The sequence below is a fragment of the Pinus tabuliformis genome, chromosome J (assembly GCF_031772625.1).
Source record: "Pinus tabuliformis cultivar Carrire ecotype Pingquan chromosome J, CPIR1, whole genome shotgun sequence".
NCBI lineage: Eukaryota > Viridiplantae > Streptophyta > Pinopsida > Pinales > Pinaceae > Pinus > Pinus tabuliformis.
The window spans coordinates 200,391,468-200,416,274 of NC_142295.1; positions in this window are offsets into that span (position 1 = coordinate 200,391,468).

Genomic DNA, 24,807 nt, shown 5'->3' on the forward strand with positions numbered 1-24,807 from the left:
TTCCCAATTGCTTTGTGGAAACTATATGAACAAGGAAATGCACAATCAGTCATCAAATGGACCTCTTTTGAGAGGAATAATTCAAATAATTTTAGTTTTAATGACTTCATAGACCAGTTAAATTATAGAGTTGCATGCCTTCTTTATACAACTCAGTGGACAAGCTAAAATAGGAGAGTTGTACTTGTACCAGAACTACACAAAAATCAGAGTGTATGGCTGTGAGCTGCCACCATACAAACTACAAAATATGTTCCTATTATAATTTTCTCATTGGAATATATAAGGAAATTGATTAACATGGATTATTTACACTTTGTTTTAGCTAAAAAGAAGGCATAGCTCAATATCAAGACACAGGTGGGGCCATTCGTATGCAACAACAAAGAAGGAGGTAATGAGGAAGATGCACTTCTAAAAAAATGAATTTCCAATTAATATTTACTTGGTCATTCCTTTGACATCATTTCTAGTTTAAGAGTGGAACGAAAGACCACTCCTTACACTCACACTCCCAATCCAGAGATTGAAAAATTCATGAACCAATATCAGTGGGAGGGGAACAATATGAAAGAAGCTGAACAACAAGTTTTGTCCACAACCACTTCACACACTCTAGTAGCTCAGGAGAAGCATGACAAAAGGCCAAAAGAAGAAGAGCCTCCTGCAATAACAAAAATTGGAGCCATGGAATTCCTAATATATAAAAAGAAGAAGAAAACTAATTCAAAATTAGTTTTCATGCAAGATGATGATGATCAGGCTACTATAGTTTCGATAGGTCAACATGTTTCTATGAGACCAGAAAACATTTTTGCAAGTATAAGAGAAGAAGATATTTTTGTAGGCTCTCCATCTTCCTCAACCTCACAAAATCCTCTAGATTCAGCTCAGACAATAGAGTTGGCTCAAGGCCAAATAGAGCCAAATAATATTTCTAAGTACAAAGCAATCAAGAAGAAAAATTAGATGTTAAAGGTCAATAGATATATTCAATTCTGGAAACAAACCGCTTCTTCCCAACATAAGATTCTGTCAACCTTTGATACTAAAAAGGGAAGAATTTAAATGGATTTTCTACAGGCATAGGTTCCAATCGCAAAATCACCAGCAGACTACAAGAAGACAATTTTCTCCTTTGACACTGATGAAATCCATTTGATTGGTCAGATGGATATTTAGAGACTGGAGATATGTTATTCTTCACGTTGACTAATATTTCCATGACAACTTCAAAACTGCAGGCCCCCATTAGCAACATGCTGTCATAGTTGAAGCTGGATAAGCTCTCATCTTTGGCAAAGGATACTAGAATTAAATCACTAGAGGACTTAGTCATTAAACTAGGTTATGACCCTAGCGATGTAAAGGTAGTAGATGATGTTGTAAGAAAAAAAATGCAGATATAGTTGGTTTGAAGAAGAAGCTCAAGTTGCTATCTACAAAGGATCCACAGACCAACGAAGTGGGAGAACTAGAAAAGGAAAAGGAAGACATGTTCAAGATAATAATTGAATAGAATGTCCAGATGAGAGAAGTGGAGGTGGAACTAGAAAAATTTCTCAAGGCGAAAGAGTAGTCCTCACAGCTGTCTTTAGTTCCACTGACTGCAGTACCTATTTTAGTCACAAGAACAGCATAGGCTTGTACATCGACAATAGTACTAGCACCAACCACAAATTCTTCAATCAAATTTATTAAATCCATGTAAGAGATGTCCCTTCAGTGAAAATAAATGAAAAGTTAAAAGATCAACTAAAGAATTACAGTAACAAAAATTGAATATAGACAACTCCTATGTAGCGAAATTACAAAAATCTCATAGGCTCGCTTAGAGAATAGAGTTTTTAGAGAGTGAGTCAGTAATCATTCAAACTTTAGCACAAGCCAAAGAAAACATATGGGTGGATATCATTTAGGCCATAACAAAAATTTGGCCATCAATTCAGATCATGTTTGAATGAGAAGAATTGATGCAGAGATAAAATACAGTGATAGAGGAGGTAAGAGAAATGTTGGGAGATAAACTAACTGAATAAAAAGCCTTAATGAAGGTTTTGAATTCTAAAAGTATGGAAGAGCTAGAGGAGCTTTAGATTGCAGAGAGAATAGAAACCATTTTGGTGATAAAGAAAGTTTTATAGAAGAGGAACTTTATGATACATGTAGAGAATAAGTGTCAGACTATGGAAATTGTTGTTCAAAGGTTACATAGCAGGTTCAATTTACTGAATCAGAGAGGGCTACGAGGGTTAGTAGAAATGAATGACATATTGATAAGTTTCAATGACTACAACCACATTTTTTTTACTATTTCCCAAGATAAGTCTAAATCTACAAGGGTAAAAGGATGTATTACACAAAAAGATTTCCTAGAGGCTTTAGAGCTTGATTTTATCCTTAAACATGAGATCGATCACATTTTCATCAACAAGCCTACATTTGAGAAATATAATGAAGTTGATGAAACACATAGAAACCTAATAAAACTTTATATCCCTAGTGAATATCGACGAGACTACTTGGGTGAATTACTTGAGTGAAACATGTTTCATCTCAAGCTACGAGGAAACACCTTTTTGGGTCCAATCACTAACAACCATCCTCAACAATAGTGTCAACAAATCCAACATTTTGAAATTCCTAAATTTTTGTACTATTCGTGTAATCAGTTTTAGGTATTTTAGGATTTTGTGTTGATATTTTGACATCAAGACATTTTGTAATTATTTCTACAAGTACTTCACAATTCGAAGTAGTAGGGGTTGTTGTTTATGTAAAATAAAAGGACCATTGTTATAAAGTTGTTCCACAAAGTTCCAGTGGACACATTTCAGTAATACAAAAGCTCTTACATGATTCTTGTGTCATATTTTTAGTGAAGTGATATTCTCTGTGTTCCTATATTTTCCTTTGTTTCTAACTTCACATGTGGTTTCTAATATATTTTGTTCAAAGAAAAATATGAACCCAAATTTGTTTAAGTACACTCAATTAGGCAATAGAATTCTTAATTTCTCTCTATTTAATGGACACTTAGTCATTTATTTTTTTTCCATCTCATGAAGCATATAAGATATAATAAATCAACCAACCTTTAGTTGTTAGATCTATGTGTCAATGCTTAAATAAATCCATTCGAAGTATATTGACTCCATTGCCCAATGGTATCTCGTTACATTACCAACCAAACAACCAAACCAAATCTAAAAAAAACTATTGAACTTTCATAACTAGCCTAATATCTCAATATAAACAAATTTAAATTTAAAAGAGGGATCCCTCTTTGAAGCTAGCAAGACTAGATCCCAGCTTCCAAAGTGGTTTTGTGGTTATCTTTATATTTCTTTCACAATATTATGAAATCCATAGTGCTAAAATTTTGGTGACCATACTAGGGATGAACAAATTTGATTCATATTTAACTTTCCCTAAAATTAAAATTCATCTCACTGTTTAAAATTTCCATTTATAAAATTTGAGCTAAAACTCTACATATTTTGTAATAGATCTGGCTCCCGAAAGACTACACACTAGAGTAAACCCAGATCCCAATCCACAACATATTGTAGACAACCCTAAGAAGATCCTTATAAGGAAAATTCCAAATGAGAGGCATGGAAGTAACAACCCTCCATCTAGATATCAATCTCTCTTGGTAGGTTTTGAGAATTTATATCAATTTGATGTTGGTTTGGATCTAGCTTTTGAGCATAGTCTATTTAGAACCAGGTCAGGTACTAGGATACCTCAAACAATGGTTGATATGAATATATTCAAACCTCACATTCTAAAACATCAACATGATAAACATGATCCTAAAGATGATGCCATTATACAGTCTGAAAAACTTGATAAACTAGTACCTAAACTAGATCAGGATATACAAACGTCTTGTGAGTCAGCTAACACTACATCTTCTTCCTCCAATGCTTCATCCGTAGATCGACTCAAGAGTTCTCCTAAAATTTTCACCCTACCCAAAACTTTCCCTATTTATACCATTCCACAGCAAACCCCTTTCATTTCCACAATTTCTATAGTAACAACCCCCATTACTAGTGCACCTATTTCATCTTCAATCCCTACCATCCCTATATCCACACAACAAACTGTTATTACACCTCCTTTCACACCTTTCATTCCCATACCTATTGTAGCTGAATTTGTGCCTCACATGCCAACAATGGCAGGTAGATATGCTCCTTTGGAATTGCAAGCCCCTTTAAATGCTATGGCACAAAACTATGTTCAGAGATTGTGACAATTTGATGTTATAACTCCTATGACAACACAACAGCATATTGATAAGATGAATGAATTCTCTGACTTAGAGGAAGTCGATGAAGATGATGTTAAAATTAGATTGTTTGCTTAGAGTTTCACGGGAGAACTTAAGAAGTGGTATAGGGCATTACCAACTGGGATAATAGTTGATTTACCTCAGTTTCACCAATTTTTTCTTACTAAATGGGAAACTAAAAAGAACCCCCTCCAAATTCTAAATGAATACATGAATTTAAAAATGGCTCCAAATGAGTCTGTTGAAGATTATTTTGTTGGGTTTAACCGTGTCTATAATGTCATTCCAACTGCTATAAAACCCCAACCAGGACTAGCCCTTATTCATTCTCGAGAAGGATTTGATGTAGACATGGCCTATAAGTTAATAGAAAGAGACCCAACCACTCGTGAAGAGATGAAAACAAATGTCGTTAAGGTATACAATAATTTATTAGCCAAAAGAGTTAAAAGAAGAATAGAAAGAAGGGTCACTTTTAAGGAGGAACCTTACGCCTCTTCATCATACTCAAAATTAGATAATATAGTGAAAACTATGGAAAATATGATGGAGAGGATGACTATGGTAGATAGAAAACCTCCTAGAGAACCTCAGGGAGGACCTCAAATTTGAAATCCCAACTTTAAAACAAACCCACCATATATTAAAAAAAGGGAACAAAGAGGTCCTCGTGATCAACAACTTGTTATGCCTCCGTTTCATGAAAATTATACTGATGAATATGTTTAATTATCTGAGGAACTAGAAGAAAATAAAAAAATCTATTTGAATAATGTGAGATAGATCACATATTCTTGACCAAAGAAGAGCAAGATCATTTTTTCTCTCACAACCAGAAAAGATCCCTTTAGAATGAGAAGATTATAAACAAGGATATCAAAATGACATTATGAAGGTGCATAAACAATACAACTTAAGAAGAAAAAAATCTATTGGAACTTCTTCTAGTAAAACGCAAAATGATTGCTCTTCCTCTAGTCAACCAAAACCTCATTCTCAAAAATAAATTCCTAAAAAATATGATGTAAATGTCGAGGAAAGTGATAAATCTCAAGAATATTTTAATATGGAAACTGAACTGGCTAAGGTAAATATCATCATTCCTTTAACATAAATGATGACCAAAAGTGTATACAAGACTCAAGTCATGAAAGCCTTAAAAATAAGATAAGGGTCAGAGAGTCAATTTGACTAATGCCCATCTTGAACTGTTGTTTGGACCTGAAGTTGAGGGTAAACCTCAGGATAGGACTCTTCCACCTTTCTACATAAGCATGAACATCAATGATAAACTCATACACATTGCAATGCTTAACTCTGGAGCCTCTCACAATTTGATGCCGAGAGTTTTCATGGATAAATTAGAGCAAAACATCACTAGACCATACAAAGACTTCTACTCTTTTGATTCAAATAAAGTTAGGTGTCTTGGCCTGATAAAATATTTATCTGTCACTCTAGTTCAGATACCTACTACAAGCTTAGTCATGGACATAGTAGTGGCAGACATACCCCCAAAGTATCCAATGTTTTTGTCTGGATCATGGGGTGGAAATTTGTAGGCAAATTTACAAATGGATATGACTTATGAAACCATTCCTCTGTTTCGCCAATCTAGAAGACTTTATAGGTAAATTCTCATTAAATATATGGTCATCAGTCAAGATAATCCTAATAATTATCCCCTATATTCTGTGCATTCATACATGGACTCATTCATCTTATACAATAATGATTGTGTTGAAAATGAAGTTTCACCCTTAGAGGCCGAAGTCAGTAATATGAAAATAATAAAATTTAATACTGAAGAAGAAAATCTAGAGGGAAAATATTTTTGGTAATGGCGGTGTGTGTAAATATGGAGTAGGGGTAGGTGTATTTTTTGTAAACTGAGCAACAAACAAGATAGAAGGACATGGTTACAAACTTAATTTCCAGTGTACTAATAATATTGCAAAATATGAGGCATTCATTTTAGGGTTGTAGATTCTAAAGAAACTATGTGAAAAACGAATTTATGTGCATGGATATTCTAAGCCAATTATAAAACAAATTAATGGTGAATATTCTGAAAAACACGCTAGACTAATATCTTAGAGAAATGTAGCTTTTGATTTTTACAATGTTTCCCTAAATATGGTTTGTCTGTGCTACCTCAAAACTAGAATATTTTAGAAGATACCTTGGTTGTTTCAGCCAGTACTTGCAATATTCCTTTCCATCTAAATAGAAAATATTTTGTGGAAGTGAAACATGGGCCAATTGTGCCTGATAACATCATATACTTGGCGGTTTTTGTAAATGATGAACAAATCGAAAATTTCTTGAAATTAGAAGATGAATTTGAATGTACACATATAGATTTAGATAATGATGTAGAGATAAATAAGATTGAACTAGTGTTAAATGAAGCTAATGATGATTTAGAATCTGTAGAGGTGTCGCAATTAAAGGGTAATTTGTTGCCTAAGGGACTAGGACCTTTAGAAGATATGTTTGATTTCATTGATGTAGGAAAGAAGCCCAAAATTGAAACAAGAGGGACTGGGGTAGAGGAATGAAACATAGGGACTGTAGAGAACCCTAAAAAAATTTAATTATCCAAATCATTTCCTCCCGATGAAAAAAAAAAGTACATAGAACTTTTAAAAGAAAGTTCTTATTTTTTTCCTGGACTTAAGGCGACTTGAAATTCTATCACACCAACATCATTCAACATGTCATTCCCCTTAAAGAAGATCATAAGTCTTTTACAGAAAACATAATAAGGATGAACAAAGTTCTATTTCCCCTAATAAAAAAGTAAGTTAAGAAGTTATATGATGCCAAAATTATTGTACCTCTCATATTTTCTAAGTGGGTTTAAAAACTAGTACCCTAAACCCTAAACCCTAAACCCTAAACTTGAATAAGCCTCACTTAAAGACAACTATCCCCTCCCAAAAATGAATCATATATTAAAAAACTTAGTTGGATCGTGTAGGATCTCTTTAATGGATGGATTTTCAGGTTATAATCAGGTTCTGGTTCACCCTCATGACCAACAAAAGGCAACATTTACTACCCCATGGGGTATCTTTATGTATGTAAAGATGCCTTTTGTTCCGATGAATGTTGGAGCAACCTTCCAAAGGGCAATCCATTTTTCCTTTGCTGATGAAATTGACAGGTTCATTGTTATTTATTTGCATGATATCACTGTATTTTCAAGGACTGAGGAAGAACACTTGCTACATTTAAGGAGAGTCTTTGAAAAATGAGGGAAATTTGGCATCTCACTAAACCCCAAGAAAACATTGTTTGGTTTAGAATAGCGAAAGCTTCTAGGCCACATCATTTCCAAGGAGGGCATTAAAATTTATCCTAGCAGAGTTGAAGCTTTTCTAAATATGACCCTCCCAGGAATAAGAATGAAGTTGAATCCTTCATTGGTAGAATAAATTTCCTTAGGAGATTTATTTCTAATCTAGAAGAAGTCTTAATATCTATCAAAAACATGTCAAAAAGGATACTAAAATTAAACGGACCTCTGAAGCCATAAAATATTTTAGTGAAGTAAAACTAGCTTCAACAACTGCTCGATTAGTCCTTATTTCACCAAATCTTTTATGCTATTTTATTTTGCACCTGATCATACTATTGCAGCTATTTTATTGTAGAAGAACAAGGAGGGACGAGAGTAGCCAGTAGGTTTCTTTAGTAGAGCTTTAAGGGATGCTTCATTACAATACAATATAATTAAGAAACAAGGTTTTTCCTTAGTAAAAGCACTCAAGGACTTTAGAGTTTACATCTTACACTACCATATAATTGAATTTGTCCCTAACACTATTGTAAAATATATTTTGACACAAACTGATGTTGATTGAAGGAGGGGAAAATGGATTTTTGGTATGTTAGAATATGATCTTGAAATCAAGCCTACCAAGTTGATCAAAGGTTAGGGATTTCCGTAACTGATGGTAGAATCTCATTTCCATGCACTTGACATAAGTTTCATAGCTGCAATTGATGAACAGGAAGAGCAGGTGACTTCACAGGTATCAAAAGCCTTTGCTACCTCTCCGTGGTATGAAGACATTGTCTATGTGCTGCAAAATTTACAGGCTCCTCTAGGTTTGACTAAAACTAAAGCCAAATATTTAAATTTAAATGCTGTAAAACTTTCTATTTTAGATAATAATGTGTATTGGAAAGCTGCAGTAGGAATTTTAATTAACTGTGTGCCAAAAGATGAACAAGATAAACTTATGTAGGAATTCCATAACTAGCCTTCCCTGAACACATGTTACAGTTTGGTAGTACTTCCGCTAGTGAAGTGGACTTCTCTTTCGCTTTATATATCCACTTAATTAAACAAGATTTTACCTGCCACTCCCTTCCTTTCAGGTCCAGCTATAATTTTGGCCTTGTTGTACAAGGAATCCGAGTCCTTAAGCTTGTTAGGGTTTTTTATTTATTGAACCCAGGAAATTGTATAGATATTTAGAACTGAATTGTTTGGAAATTAAGTTTATGGAAATGAAAGGAATTAGGATTTACCTGGAATATTTTCCTAACTCCCTCACGCAGAGGGTTATATTTGGAATTGTATTAACAATTATAACTATGAAAATAGAATTTCATTACTCTTAAATGCTATATTGATTATAGTTAGAAAGCTTTGATTCTATGTTTCAATTTATCAATTAACAACCCTATCATTTTTCTGACCAAAAGTAATTATTGTTGCTCTATTCGTTTTAATGCAAAAATAAGTAGTTGTAGCTAAGCTACTACTTATGCAAGCTATGAGTTTCTGTTGACTACCAAGTTCATTAACTTCATGTTGTTTTTATTTTATAAGTAATTGTTGTAATAAGAAATTTTCTGAAACTAATTCATTGATTGTTGTTGGACTCTTTGTTCTATAATGTTGAAATTAGTCATTGTATGAAGTAAGTTGTTTGCTAGTATTTTGAATTGGATTATGAATTGGAGGTTATTTACAGTCGGTAATTAAACCTAAAATCATGGATCACAGATGTGATAGATTATTTTATGTTTTTAAATATATAAATATGTATGATTTAATGGGAAACTATTATTCCCATATTTTTTTCAGATTCGTTTCACCAAGTTTCAGTTGAGTATATTAGTATTCCTATTATTATTTGATTACCAACATTCCAGCTGACAAGTGGGTCCCAGTATTTCTCTAGGAATGCTTAGTTCTCATATACATATATACATACACAAAAAAACATATTGTTTCTCTCATAGACAATACTCTTATCTAGTCTGTGAAACTAACCCATTTCATAGATAGCAATTCACATTAATTTTAATGCCTGAATTTGAAAGAGACATATGCATTTTTCTTTATAGTGTAATAGCATTCTCATTCTTGCATATCTAATCCTTCCAAGGCCACTCCATCATAATATATTTTCTTTTATAAAATAATTATCATTCCTTTATGACAAAATATCATTGTAGCTTATAAGAGAGTTTCTCTTTTGAAAAAGGCAATGCACATATTGCAATAACAATAAACGTTTGTTTTTCTGGAAAATTCATAGTACAAAATATTTGTTTATTTTAGGTTTGGGCTATCAGTAAATTTTATTAAGGAGGATACCGCTCATCCTTACCAATGAGAACGATAAAAACTAGTTCCCCCCAGAGCAAGTATTCCATTTCTAGAACAATTGTTTAACTAGTGACCTATCATGGTCTCTCCAATGGAATCAAGACTATGTAAGTGCAGTCCAGGAACTCACAGACTCATCAAGTCAGACTTAGGGATTCCACTAGTTCCCACTTACTCAATAATACCCTAAGTGGAATCATCATGCCTTCCATTAACAACATCATATTCCACAGATTCATTTTTCTTTCTCCCTTCATAATTTCCTCATGTATTATATCCTTATGGCTTCTTTTCCCAATTAAGATGATTTAGGGATGGGAGTAATTGTATCTAACTGTATCGTAAACAATATTTTCACTCAGTGACTTTGCCCTATAATTTCCTTCGATGCCTTAACCAACTTATCAATTAAATTTTAAAATCAATTTTAAACAATAAAATTTCTCACTAGGCTTTCCACCCAACACATAGTCTACCAAATCACTGCAATAAAAGTAAATTTACATGTTACTGAGGGGTAATACATATTCCCCCCTTGAGAGAAACACCATCCTCGGTGTTTTCTTCTAGTGCTTCAAAATTGGCTCGAATATGCTTCTCACATGAAAATTTAATCTTCCCATGTTGTCTTTTCCAATTAAAGTGTCATTCGTGTACTTTAATCTACATAATTTCTCATATATGCAACATGATTTCTCTCTCTAATTGAGAATGCATAAAGTTTCTACCAAGAATCCTTTGTCTCCTGCAACCTAGATTCACAATCATCGAGTTGTCATTAGTTTCTACTTTCCATTAATTAATAACACACACACACACACACACACACATATATATAATTGTTTCAAATTCTGTGATAAACACCATTAATGATTTTTTTTTGTGTACCCAGCCAGGGTCATCAACATTCATCACAAATAAACAAGGGTAAACAAACTATGCTCAATAAGGGTTAGAAACATCATTGTATCTCATCAACAATAGTAATTAATATTTTTTTATTAACCAATGGCTAGGTTAATTTCTAAGGATTCCATGAGGTGCTCAACTATACTTTCAGATCCTGAAAATACCAATTTCCATTTGCACTTTTCAGAAATCATTTGTTATTCTCTTCCTTTTATGGTAGGTTGTAACTAGTGTATTGTCATAATGGGTAGCATTACTATGCTTTAGTTTAATTCCAAATGTTACATATACAATATACAATAGTTATACATAAATTCAGGTTTAAGATAACCTTCTCTCCCTACTTGATCAAGGCAACTATATTGTTATCTACGGAGTAAACTTAGTTATGCCCATGTTGGACTACTTTTCTATTTCTGTTTGAACGCAAACCAACATTTAACTTTCCAACATTTATTCACTATATTTTTCTCCTCTTATACCACCATAATCCATTTCCACTTCATCTTGTTACGGAAAGTTTTACGTAATTTTTCTTTTACCTGTAGTCATCAAATCTCTCTCTTTAGCGTTAACTATTTTACACTCACATTGTTACCATAATATAGTTCTTTTCTTATATGATGGATCACCACATGTTATTCTATGTATTCATCTGCATATTATTATAATATGCTTTGGTATGTAAGGTCTGGTTATGTGATAATAATTAGTCATCTTTCCCCAATAGGGAATCGACTAATTTCCTTTTCATACCACCCCCTCAATAATCACATTTATTATAATCACTATTATATTATTTTCTTTATAAATATTAAGGGATATTTTCCTTACCTTATCCCCATAATTTCTTGCAATCAATCTACCAGGATTTTGACCTGCTTCAACATTTCCTCCATTTCATCTTATTATTAGGCCTAAGTATCTTAGTTTGACACTAAAATAAATGTTGATTCTCAAGTATTACATTTCCTTTGCAAAAAATTTTCATGCTACTATTGTAATTAACTTAGCTATATCCTATTATAAAACTTTTATAAATAGAAAAATTAGTCGTTCACATCATATCTAGCCTTTCATAATGCATTTCCATGATATTATTGTCACCTTATACTTATGCAACAATAGAATTGGAATGCTGACATGGGCACTAATATTTTTTTTTTCCATCCAAATGTCAAATATTACATAGCTCCCTTGCATTTTAGAATGCATTCACAGAGCCTTCCACACTTCCCTTTGACTCCCCCAAAAGTCACATAGGACATTATTTCAGTTTCATGACATTCGGTAAGAGGTTAATTGGCAAATCAAAACTTCTATATTTGTCCAAAAGACTCATGAGGAGATTTATTCAAATAGGGTATGATTTCCATCACAAATAAAAAAATTTCCAAATATTGTTGAGGAATAGTAAGGAGCCTACTCAAAATTACTATTCTAATCATTATGCATCTGCACATTAGTAAATGCATGGGCAATATATATGTCTCACATGTCACATTACCATATCTAGGGGATTTCTTATTTTAAGATATTAAACCTATTGGAACCCATAAGATTTGTTGATGCAGGAGCATCTGGTCGACAGGGCGAAGACCGAGAGAGGGCGGACAAAGTTTCTGAAGAAGATTGGGAAAGATGAATAGTTCGACAAATGGACAGCAAGTCTGTCAGAGTTCTTACGTTTTTATTTTATTTCTTCCATTGTCAACTACAACATTAGATTCTGTTAGCTTAATTTCAATTTATTTTATTTTAACTGTAGTAATAGGTCTTAATTAGAGTTGTTAAAAGTTAGATTAATATCAATAAGCAATGTAAACAACAAACCCTTATGGAACAAAGGAGACAAGTAAACAAGCAAATAGTCAAGTAAAGTAAGTTTATAGTAACTGCCGAGCAAACTGTAATGGAATAACTACCAGTAGTTATCTAACTGCTTGAAACTATTGTATAAAAGGACAGACGAAATAACCCAGAAGGGTTCAGCAGCGAAGCATTTGAAAGAGAATAAGAGAAATACATTCAATTTCCTTCATCAAAAAAAAAATTCAGTGCACAATTAAATATACGATTGCAAGATTTATGTCCTCTGTAATAGAATACACACATATATATTACTGTACATTCAATTCATTGCAGGCAGATACAGTAACAGAGTTTCACGACCCCAAAAGTCTAATGACCAGCCGAGACCGAGAGTGAGCATAAGGCGAGAAGAAACAAACAATATCGCAGGATACAACAGTCCACAGTCGAAACCGGGTAAGCACCAGCACCAAACTTAAATACATATTACATACCACTGTATATTACATTGCAGGTCTATAGAATTCAAATTACATGAAAGGACTGTGCAACGAGGATTCGTTGGACCGAGCCACCAAATAAAAGAACTTACAGAAACCCTCCAAGCTACGGCTACAGGTTGGAACAACACAAATAATAGACTCGACAACTATCTCACATACAGACCACAGACGCAAGTAAAATACAGCAAAGACGGAGAACCACGGAAGAAACTGAGATAAGAACAGAGCTACCCAGGAGATAGCGATCGAAATCCTTGCGAAGTCACGGGACCGGTCACCTGCAACCACCACAGAAGAGTGAAGTTAGGGTTTATAACCAAATCAAAACCCTCTCATCAGAAACAACATCGTGAAGCTGTAAAGGAACTAACAGAAAACGAAACCCGTGTATGGCTGAGGAGAATAGCCATACCTGAAGTGAACCGAACCCATAAGCTCGCAGAAACGAAGTGAAACCCTGACCACAGAGGGGCTACAGAATGTTAGCACCAACTCGAGCAGAGGATAACGAAATATAGCAAGAAACAATATATTACCTGATGATACAGTGCCGAGCGCCGGAGAAGAACCAGAGGCGGAGCCGAACATCAGAGTAAAACACAGAGGGCAAAGTGACGGGGTGAAAATGACCGAATAGGCGCGAACCGGCAGTGAAAAGGGAGTAAGTGAAATTAGGGTTTGGTAACTTCGAGGAGGACAGGTGTCGTGGGCATAGACAAGGTAAGTACCGCGGGTTGATTAATAATCACCTACCAAATAAATTGCAATCACACCATATCCGAATCAAAATATCAGTGAAGGTCCACATAGGTTGGGCTAGCGTGGGACCACGTGGGCTGGCCTCATCAATTGGTATCAGAGCAGTTTTTTTTTATATATAGAGGAAGATGGCAGAAGGGCAAGCGCCAAGACGAGGACGTGGAAGAGGTGCACGTAGAGGAGCAGATGAAGGATTGAGGGAACAGATTAGAGTTCTTACAGCTCGCTTGGAAGCAGTGGAAGCGGGTAGACGAAGAGACCCGGAACTGGGAGATGACAGTGAGGAAGAAGCGGTAGCTGCTACAGACGGGTCTGATGAAGAAGCTCCAGAATTGAGACTGCTGCGTTCAATTTTATTGGCCAGCAGCAAACCCAAAACAGAGATTTCAAATTACGATGGCAGTCTGTCTGCTGATATCCTATTGGATTGGATAAGTGAACTAGATAAGTATTTCGAAAATGAGGAAGTTAAGGAGGATAAGAGAGTCAAGTTCGCTGCTACTAAGTTGAAGGGACATGCCCTCTTGTGGTGGGATAATGTCCAAGCAGACAGAAAAAGACTGAACAAATTACCCATACGGAAATGGTCAAGGATGGTAGCAAAATTGAAGGGCAGATTTCTGCCGAAAGATTACCAGGTTGAACTATATCGGCGAGTACAGAATTTGAGACAGAAAGGTATGACTGTCAAAGAGTATACGAAAGAGTTCTACCAGGTAAATCTACGTGCTGGTTATACGGATGAAACTCCAGAAAAAATAGCGAGATATGTCAATGGCTTGAGGATGGAAATCCTGGATGAAATTAGCATTCTTTCTCCCCGAAATATTGAAGAAGCCTTTCAGAGTGCTGTGAAGGCTGAGGAGAAAATTAATCGGAAGCAGAATAATAGGAGAGGGAGAGGGAATGGTAGAGGACGAGGATAGTCCTATGGTAGAGGAAAGAGTGCTGCGAATAGCGAAGAAGGCAGCAGCTCAAAACCTTCAGGGACAACAGACAAAGGAGACAGCACCAGAGGAGGTCGGTCATATCAGCGAGGACGAGGGAATGGCTGCAGAAGAGGGACTAGTTTCCAGTGCTACAGGTGTCAAAAATGGGGGCATCGATCCTTTGAATGTCCAGAAGTTGAGCAGACAGGTCAGAGGGGAACATATATGATTCAGCCTAAAGAAGCTGAAGCACAACCACGGGAAGTGGAAGACATGGCAGAAACGGGAGAAGCGTTGATTTTGAATAAAGTGTTGTTAAAGCCAACCAAGGAAGTGGCTGAACCAACACAGCGGAAGTCACTGTTCCGGGCAGTCTGTAAATCGCATGGAAAATGCTGCAAGGTGATAATAGACAGCGGGAGTACGGATAACTTGGTTGCCACTGAGATGGTGGAAAAACTGGGGTTGAAGCGGCTGAAGCACCCCACACCTTACAAGGTGTCGTGGCTACAGAAAGGCCACCAGCTGTTGGTTGATGAGCAATGCGAGGTAGAGTTTCGCATTGGCAAGTACCACGATACAGTGGTCTGCGATATTATGCCAATGGACGTGTGCCACATACTGCTCGGGAGACCATGGCAGTATGACCGGAAGGTGACACGCGATGGGAAAACTAATTGTTATAAGTTTACGAAGGATGGGGTCAAACACACACTTGTACCCATCAAAGAGGAAGATTCAGCAGAATCAAGTGGAACAAAGGCGCTATTAATGGGAGGAAAACAGTTCATAAAGCAGGTTGAGGAAAATGAAATTAATTTTGCAGTTGTGAGGAGGATGAAGCCAGTATTACTGAACTTAGAAAAATCGGAATTGCCCAAAGAAATACAAGAGCTGTTAGAAGAATTTCAAGACATCGCGGCTGATGAGTTACCTGATAAGTTGCCTCCTAAAAGGAGCATCAGCCACCACATTGATTTTATACCAGGAGCAAGCTTACCGAACAAGGCAGCGTACAGAATGAGTCCAAAGGACAATGAAGAAGTACGCAAACAAGTGCAGGAGTTGTTAGATAAGGGACTGATCAGAGAGAGTTTAAGCCCCTGTGTAGTACCTACAGTCCTTGCGCCCAAGAAGGGTGGAGAATGGCGAATGTGCACAGATTCGCGGGCTATAAACAAGATCACCATTCGATACAGGTTTCCCTTGCCTAGGATGGATGACATGATGGACTGTCTTAGTGGGGCAGCATATTTTACAAAAATAGATCTGAAAAGTGGGTATCATTAGATCAGAATTAGAGAAGGAGACGAATGGAAGACAGCCTTCAAGACCAACGAAGGACTGTACGAATGGTTGGTTATGCCATTTGGGTTGAGTAACGCTCCGATTACTTTTATGAGACTAATGAACGAAATGTTAAAGGAATTTATTGGAAAATTCGTGATAGTCTATCTGGAAGATATTTTAATTTTTAGCAGGACGAAAAGAGAGCACCTTCAACATATTCGAAGAGTATTCAAGAAGCTGCAGCAGAACAAACTGCTGATAAATTTGAAGAAATGCACTTTCTTACAAAAGGAGTTAATTTATTTGGGATTTGTAGTGGCAGAGAATGAGTTAAAAATGGACCCAGAGAAGATTACAGCGATCATAAGTTGGTCGTCACCGAAGAATTTATTCGAGGTACGTAGCTTTCACAGTTTAGCAAGTTTTTATACGAAGTTCATTAAGAATTTTAGTGAAATCTGCGCACCCATGCTAGAGGCCATCAAAAAGGCCAGCCAACCTTTTTGCTGGACTAAGGCGGCAGAAGACAGTTTCCAACTTCTGAAGCGGAAAATAACGGAGAGGCCAATTTTGAGGCTGCCCGATTTTAGCAAACCTTTTCAGGTTCGGTGTGATGCAAGCGGGACAGCTATTGGCGCTGTACTCAGTCAAGAGGACAGACCAGTGGCGTTCTTTAGTGAGAAACTAAATGAAAGTCGACAGAAGTATTCGTCATACGACAAAGAATTCTATGCAGTGGTTCAAGCCTTGAAGCATTGGAGGCACTATTTACTAGGTAATGAGTTCGTTTTGTTCTCTGATAATTCTGCGTTACAGTACATAACACAACAACACAAACTGAACCATAAGCACGCAAAGTGGGTGGAGTACCTGCAAAGTTTTACTTTTGTGTTGAAGCACATAAGTGGGCAAGCCAACAAAGTGGCAGATGCTTTAAGCAGAAGAGCCTTGCTCTTATAGGAAAGTGTCATACAGGTGATGGGATTTGAGTATTTGAAGGATTTGTACCAGATGGATGCGGATTTCAAGGAAGCCTTTGAGGCATGCCAAAATCCTGTCTTAAGGAATACAAGCCCATGGCTAGATTTTAATTTACAAGAAGGATTATTATTTCGAGGTGGACAGCTATGTATTCCGGATTGTTCGATGAGGGAAAATTTAGTAAAAGAGAAACACAGTGGCGGTTTAGCAGGACATTTTGGCGTTGATAAAACGTTGGAACAGCTAAGACATTTTTATTACTGGCCGAAAATGAGTCGGGATGTACAGAGGTATGTAACCAGGTGTAAAATCTGCCAACTGGCGAAAGGACACAGCCAGAATACTGGATTATACACACCCCTACCAGTTCCAAGCAGGCCGTGGGATTCAGTCAGCATTGACTTTGTCCTAGGATTGCCTAGAATGCAGCGGGGATATGATTTAGTGATGGTGGTGGTAGATAGGTTTTCAAAGATGGCTCATTTCATTTCGTGCCGGAAGACTAGCGACGCCACAAACGTGGCACATCTCTTCTTCACAGAAGTAGTTCGATTACATGGCTTACCTAAAACTATAGTTTCAGACAGGGATGTGAAATTTACAGGGCATTTTTGGCGCACCCTGTGGAAAAAGCTGGGCACACAGTTAAATTTCAGTTCTGCGTATCACCCGCAGACTGATGGACAGACAGAGGTAGTGAACAGGAGTTTGGGCAACTTGTTACGAAGCTTGACAGGAGAAAACTCGCGATTGTGGGATCGAGCTCTTGCCCAGGCAGAATTCGCTTATAACGATTCGCCTAATCGAAGCACCGGTCTTAGCCCATTCCAAATCTTGTATGGTATGCATCCGCGAGGAGTACATGAGTTACGAGATTTGGGACAGCTTGAAAGGAGAAGTGCAGACGGGGAAGATTTTGCCGAAGCAATGAGCGAACTGCATGAGAAAGTCAAATTGAGATTACAAGACAGCACGCAGAAATATAAGCAGCACGCAGACATAAGGCGGCGTGAGGTACATTTTGAGATTGGAGACGAAGTCCTTGCGCATTTGCGCCGGGAACGGTTTCCTAAGGGTACGTATAACAAACTGAAGTTCAAAAAAATCGGCCCATGCAAAATTCTGCGCAAATTTTCAGCGAATGCATATGAAATTCAGCTGCCACCTGATATAGGTATATCACCCATATTCAACGTGGCAGACCTGTTCCCATATCATGCCCAGGCGGAAGATGAAAGAATGGTACAGCCACAACGGGACACCCAGTTCGAGAGCAGTCTTTGGAAGAAACAGTTACCGTCGGTCAAGACCCATGAAATCGAAGGAATCATCAGCACACAGGTAGCCAAGAAGACGCGCAGGAAGGAGTATCTGCGTTATCTCGTAAAGTGGAAGGACCGTCCAATGGAGGACAGCTCCTGGCTCGACGAGACACAGATTCAGAAGGCGGGCTACTCGGTGGAGGAACTCATGGAACGGAGCCATGAGATCTCTCTTTTACCCCGGCAGCCTGATGCAGGAGCATCTGGTCGACAGGGCGAAGACCGAGAGAGGGTGGACAAAGTTTCTGAAGAAGATTGGGAAAGATGAACAGTTCGACAAATGGACAGCAAGTCTGTCAGAGTTCTTACGTTTTTATTTTATTTCTTCCATGGTCAACTACAGCATTAGATTCTGTTAGCTTAATTTCTATTTATTTTATTTTAACTGTACTAACAGGTCTTAATTAGAGTTGTTAAAAGTTAGATTAATATCAATAAGCAATGTAAACAACAAACCCTTATGGAACAAAGGAGACAAGTAAACAAGCAAATAGTCAAGTAAAGTAAGTTTATAGTAACTGTCGAGAAAACTGTAATGGAATAACTACCAGCAGTTATCTAACTGCTTGAAACTATTGTATAAAAGGACAGACGAAATAACCCAGAAGGGTTCAGCAGCGAAGCATTTGAAAGAGAATAAGAGAAATACATTCAATTTCCTTCATCAAAAAAAAAAATTCAGTGCACAATTAAATATACGATTGCAAGATTTATGTCCTCTGTAATAGAATACACACATATATATTACTGTACATTCAATTCATTGCAGGCAGATACAGTAACAGAGTTTCACGACCCCAAAAGTCTAATGACCAGCCGAGACCGAGAGTGAGCATAAGGCGAGAAGAAACAAACAATATCGCAGGATACAACAGTCCACAGTCGAAACCGGGTAAGTACCAGCACCAAACTTAAATACATATTACATACCACTGTATATTACATTACAGGTCTATAGAATTCAAATTACATGAAAGGACTGTGCAACGAGGATTCGTTGGACCGAGCCACCAAATAAAAGAACTTACAGAAACCCTCCAAGCTACGGCTACGGGTTGGAACAACACAAATAATAGACTCGACAACTATCTCACATACAGACCATAGACGCAAGTAAAATACAGCAAAGACGGAGAACCACGGAAGAAACTGAGATAAGAACAGAGCTACCTGGGAGATAGCGATCGAAATCCTTGCGAAGTCACGGGACCGGTCACCTGCAACCACCACAGAAGAGTGAAGTTAGGGTTTATAACCAAATCAAAACCCTCGCATCAGAAACAACATCGTGAAGCTGTAAAGGAACTAACAGAAAACGAAACCCGTGTATGGCTGAGGAGAATAGCCATACCTGAAGTGAACTGAACCCATAAGCTCGCAGAAACGAAGTGAAACCCTGACCACAGAGGGGCTGCGGAATGTTAGCACCAACTCGAGCAGAGGATAACGAAATATAGCAAGAAACAATATATTACCTGATGATACAGTGTCGAGCGCCGGAGAAGAACCAGAGGCGGAGCCGAACATCAGAGTAAAACACAGAGGGCAAAGTGACGGGGTGAAAATGACCGAATAGGCGCGAACTGGCAGTGAAAAGGGAGTAAGTGAAATTAGGGTTTGGTAACTTCGAGGAGGACAGGTGTCGTGGGCATAGACAAGGTAAGTACCGCGGGTTGATTAATAATCACCTACCAAATAAATTGCAATCACACCATATCCGAATCAAAATATCAGTGAAGGTCCACATAGGTTGGGCTAGCGTGGGACCACGTGGGCTGGCCTCATCATTTGTCTTAAGCATCCTAATGATATGTAGAAATATATTTTTTTTGCCACATAATCAATAATGGGACTAGAATTTGATTACACCGATTGTTAATAAATAACAAAGGAACTTATAATAATGTCTACAAGTGACCAAAATAAATTGATAATACTAATAAATTCAATATCTGATGAGAACAATTTCCTAGAGCATCTCTTAAACTATCTAGAAAGTAGGTTAAAGAAGGGTATAGATTTATTTCAATGGAGGTCAATCCCTCTTTCAATGGAGGAACCATGAAACACATATAAGAAATGATGTGGCAAGTCATACTTTAATTAATGGTATTTATAGCTAGGCAATGGGCATAAGCGCCTACGCTCAACCCTATCATCCCCAGTGTAAACTATTATGATACTTCCTCATATTTACAACATTTCCAATATATCACAAAGAAAAATCACATTATAGTTATTTTCTTTAATAGTATTTGGATTAGAGTGCTTATTGTTTAGTAAAAAAATGAAAATTAAAACTGTCTATGAAAATGATCCACTATGGGGTACATAATGAAGGTCATTACTATCATTAGAAAACATTGGCCTGTCACCTCGAGTTTAGGATTCTGTAGATGGAGATAATATAGTGACACATTTCAATGAGGCACTATTGATTGCTCCTCACTATGGTCTTTCTAGCCACCAGCACGAAACATTCAAAAATCATTAAACGAGGTGTCAACTTTTCCCTCTTTTTTACATGAGTACAATAGACAACATTACCAAAACATATAAGAATATTGAGGATCTTCAAATTTAGCTATGATAGGTGGAGGACATCATGTGATCTGTTAGTTTTGTTGAACCATTATTTTACTTTCAATAATACTACCAAACTATGAGCCCTATAAACCAATTTCTACCTGCTATCCCATCAGAAGTTTACATTTATTGATCATTTGTTATTATTTACATCGAACAAGTCCCATGTTCTCCCCTGTTGATGTGATTTATATCACATATGAGTTGTACCAACTTCCTTAATCAATGCTTCAATTTTTTTTTATATCTTTTGAAAATCCATCAATTGTCAACTATGTATTCTTTGTTTGCAATTCCTTTAAGAAGATAATTTTTGTTCTAGTCCCTTCTCCATGTAACCAAAACCCTTCTTCCCTTCTACAGGCGTTGGGTTATGGAGATGGGAATAATAGGCTATATTCCATATTCATGACAAGACAAACATGGAAGGGTACCTCTCCATAATCTTAAACATGTTTCTCGGTAAAACCATTGAATTTAAAAGGAATCCTTGTATGAATATCCATTTCCACACATGGGAGGTTGCATTGTGAGCTAATTTCTTAGGTAATTTCCAATAGTATTCAAGGTTGATTCGCATAAAATGTGTTAACAAATTAGGGAGTATAACACAGAATGACATAGCCTCGAAATTTTCTTTGAATATATTGAAATTCATATGTGATGGTTTCAGCTGATGTTCTCCTTCCAGAATTAACATGGCCCAACTTTCAAAATAAGTAGTTTATTTTCTCGTAAGTATAAAATTAGAATAGAGAAAATCCTACCATAGTTAGCTCTGGACAGCTAGAAGCTTCCAAACTTGTAGATCTAATATATTTCCATAAATAAAACAATGAGAGAATACTCACATAACAAGAAAATACAAAAGAAGAATTATTGCAAATATACACATTGAAAAAGTATAGTTTTTTGAATCAACTAAGAATATTTTGCTTAGTCTTACGGAGTCTCCTTTAACAATGACAGGATAAAGGTTCCCAAGGGTGACTTTTCTAATAAGTGAACTAGAATATTGATATTCATTTAATGGAATTACTTCATTGTATTCTTGTAGAATAGAGAAAATCCTACCATAGTTAGCTCTGGACAGCTAGAAGCTTCCAAACTTGTAGATCTAATATATTTCCATAAATAAAACAATGAGAGAATACTCACATAACAAGAAAATACAAAAGAAGATTTATTGCAAATATACACATTGAAAAAGTATAGTTTTTTGAATCAACTAAGAATATTTTGCTTAGTCTTATGTAGTCTCCTTTAAGAATGATAGGATAAAGGTTCCCAAGGGTGACTTTTCTAATAAGTGAATTAGAATATTGATATTCATTTAATGGAATTACTTCATTGTATTCTTGACATGATTCTTCCCTTATTTTTCCCTTAAATAGGACACAATATTCAGCTCTGATTCCAGTTGTAACATCCCCTAATCTCAGCCTAATTAACAACATAATTAAATTAGTTTTTTTTTGGCTTAATAATATAATAATCAAAGCTAATACCATCATTATATGAACTCAAGTTAAATTTTAACAGAACTTGCAGTAAATTCTTAGGTTTCCTTTTCCAGTAAGGGGTTCGAACAATGGAAAGTACAGAATGATTTAACGAAGGAATTAAGGACTCACGACTCACTCATTAATTAAGGATTAGCAAATCACTCATAGCTCATGCTATTATATGGTTAGATTAGGATAATATTTGGGGTTATACACTTGTTAGAAGACACATCATGGTTCATTTTATTATTTTTCTTCTAACTTTATACAATCTGGTTAAAGGCGATATTGTCCTTGTTCCACATGTGGAAAAATCAAACAGAAAAATCAAACAGACGAATTCCTAGGGTTGAGAATGGACGATTCTGATGGGAGGACGAGTAACAGTGGTAATTTCCTCTCTCTCCATTCGAGGCCACCTCAAACGATTTGCAACATTGGATCCATAGAGGAGTCTTTCGTGGAAATAATGGAGTTACATCCATACTCGTTAATCTAATAAGTTTTTTCCTGCGATTACAGCCACAATTTAATCATTTTGCTTCTAGTTTCGTGGGTATAATATTTCCCTTCATCTCCCAGCTAAACCGTTATCTAATTCTTCCCTTCCAAGAAATTTTCTTACTTGGGAGTTCTCTGCTTGGAAGTGAATCAACTGGAGTTATCAACCCCAGATCGGATGCCATGACAAGGTTGTCTTTTGCGAGTTCTTTTTATGCCTAATTTTCCTCAAAGGACATAAGACTGCCACAATTACTCCCTTCGATTTTACTAGTGTATTCCACTTTCGTGACATGGCTTAAGGGTCTAATCAAGATATTACTCGTAATATTTAATAATTTCTCCTCATTAATTTTAACACCCGAAAAAATTGTTTTCTTAGCTGTGTTTAAACTCTCGTTACAGGTTTGGTTGCTAAGGTTGGGTTTTGCGTGCTCCAACTTCAAGCTGTTGGAAGGTGAGCTTCTTTTCCTTAAGTAAACCATGTTCTTGGTTAAGGTACCTACTCGCTTGGCCCTGGCTTGAAACTAATGATAGTAATCCTTTATTAGTGCGACATTTATCAGTTTCCAAGAAGGAGTTAATTTCTCCTCTTCGCAATTCCTTCCACTGCATTTAAGTTTTTCACAGGCTAGAATCATATCTTAACAATGGTATAGTCTACTCTGAACACAGGTTATAGTTTGGTAATAAAACCATTGGTGAAGTGGAGTTCTCTTTTGACTTCCAGATTCGCTTAAGTCAGCAGGTTTTTACCCATCATTCCCTTCCTTTCAGGTCGAGCTATAATGCTGGCCTTGTCTGACAAGGAATCTGGGCCCTTAAGCTTGTCAGTTTTTTTTATCTAACATGCAAAACTGTACACATATTTTGAACTAAATTGTTTGGCAATTAAATTTCTGGAAATGAAAGGAATTAGGATTTACCTACAAGATTTTCCCAACTCCATCGCACATAGGGTTATATTTGGAATTGTATTAACAATTATAACTATGAAAAGAAAATTTCCTTACTCTTAAATATGTTGGACAAGCAATTGCACAGCTAAATTAAATAAATCACACAGCAGATTATCAAGCACATAAACACAAGAGTTTAACGTGGTTCACCCAACCAATCTGGGCTACGTCCACCAAACATAGGCATCAGGAATTTTATTAATCAAATTAGGAGATTACATCATGAAATCCTCACACTCTCTCTTGGAAAATCATCCGAATGATTGCCTGTTATATAGCATAGACAATCTAACAGCCTCATAACTCCCTCACATCAAATATAGGAGGCATTAACTCCCTCCCAACAACCTGGAGCTAATCTAGGAACTGAATCCCTATTGTTGTCATCCTTCAGAGATTTTTGCCTATTTGACTCAAAACAGAAAATCTCAACAATCTCCACCTTGACAACAATTCGCCTGATGCCCTGTTATTATTATTTTATCTTTTCTGCAAGCCAAGAGAAGCCAAACACCAGCGTAGCTTCTCCAACAAAACTGGTTTCGTGAACATGTCTGCACAGTTCTCCTTTGTATGCACCTTTTCAAGAGAAACTCCCCTTTCAGTGATAACCTGTCTTACAAAATGATATTTGATTGGAATATGCTTTGACTTACTATGATAGGCCGGATTCTTAGCCAAATGTATTGCACTTTGACTGTCACAAAGTAACCTGATGTTATCCTGTAACCTACCAAACTCACCAAGCAAACCTTTCAACCAAACCGCCTCTTTGCAAGCATGAGAAGCAGCAATGTATTCTGCTTCAGTAGTAGA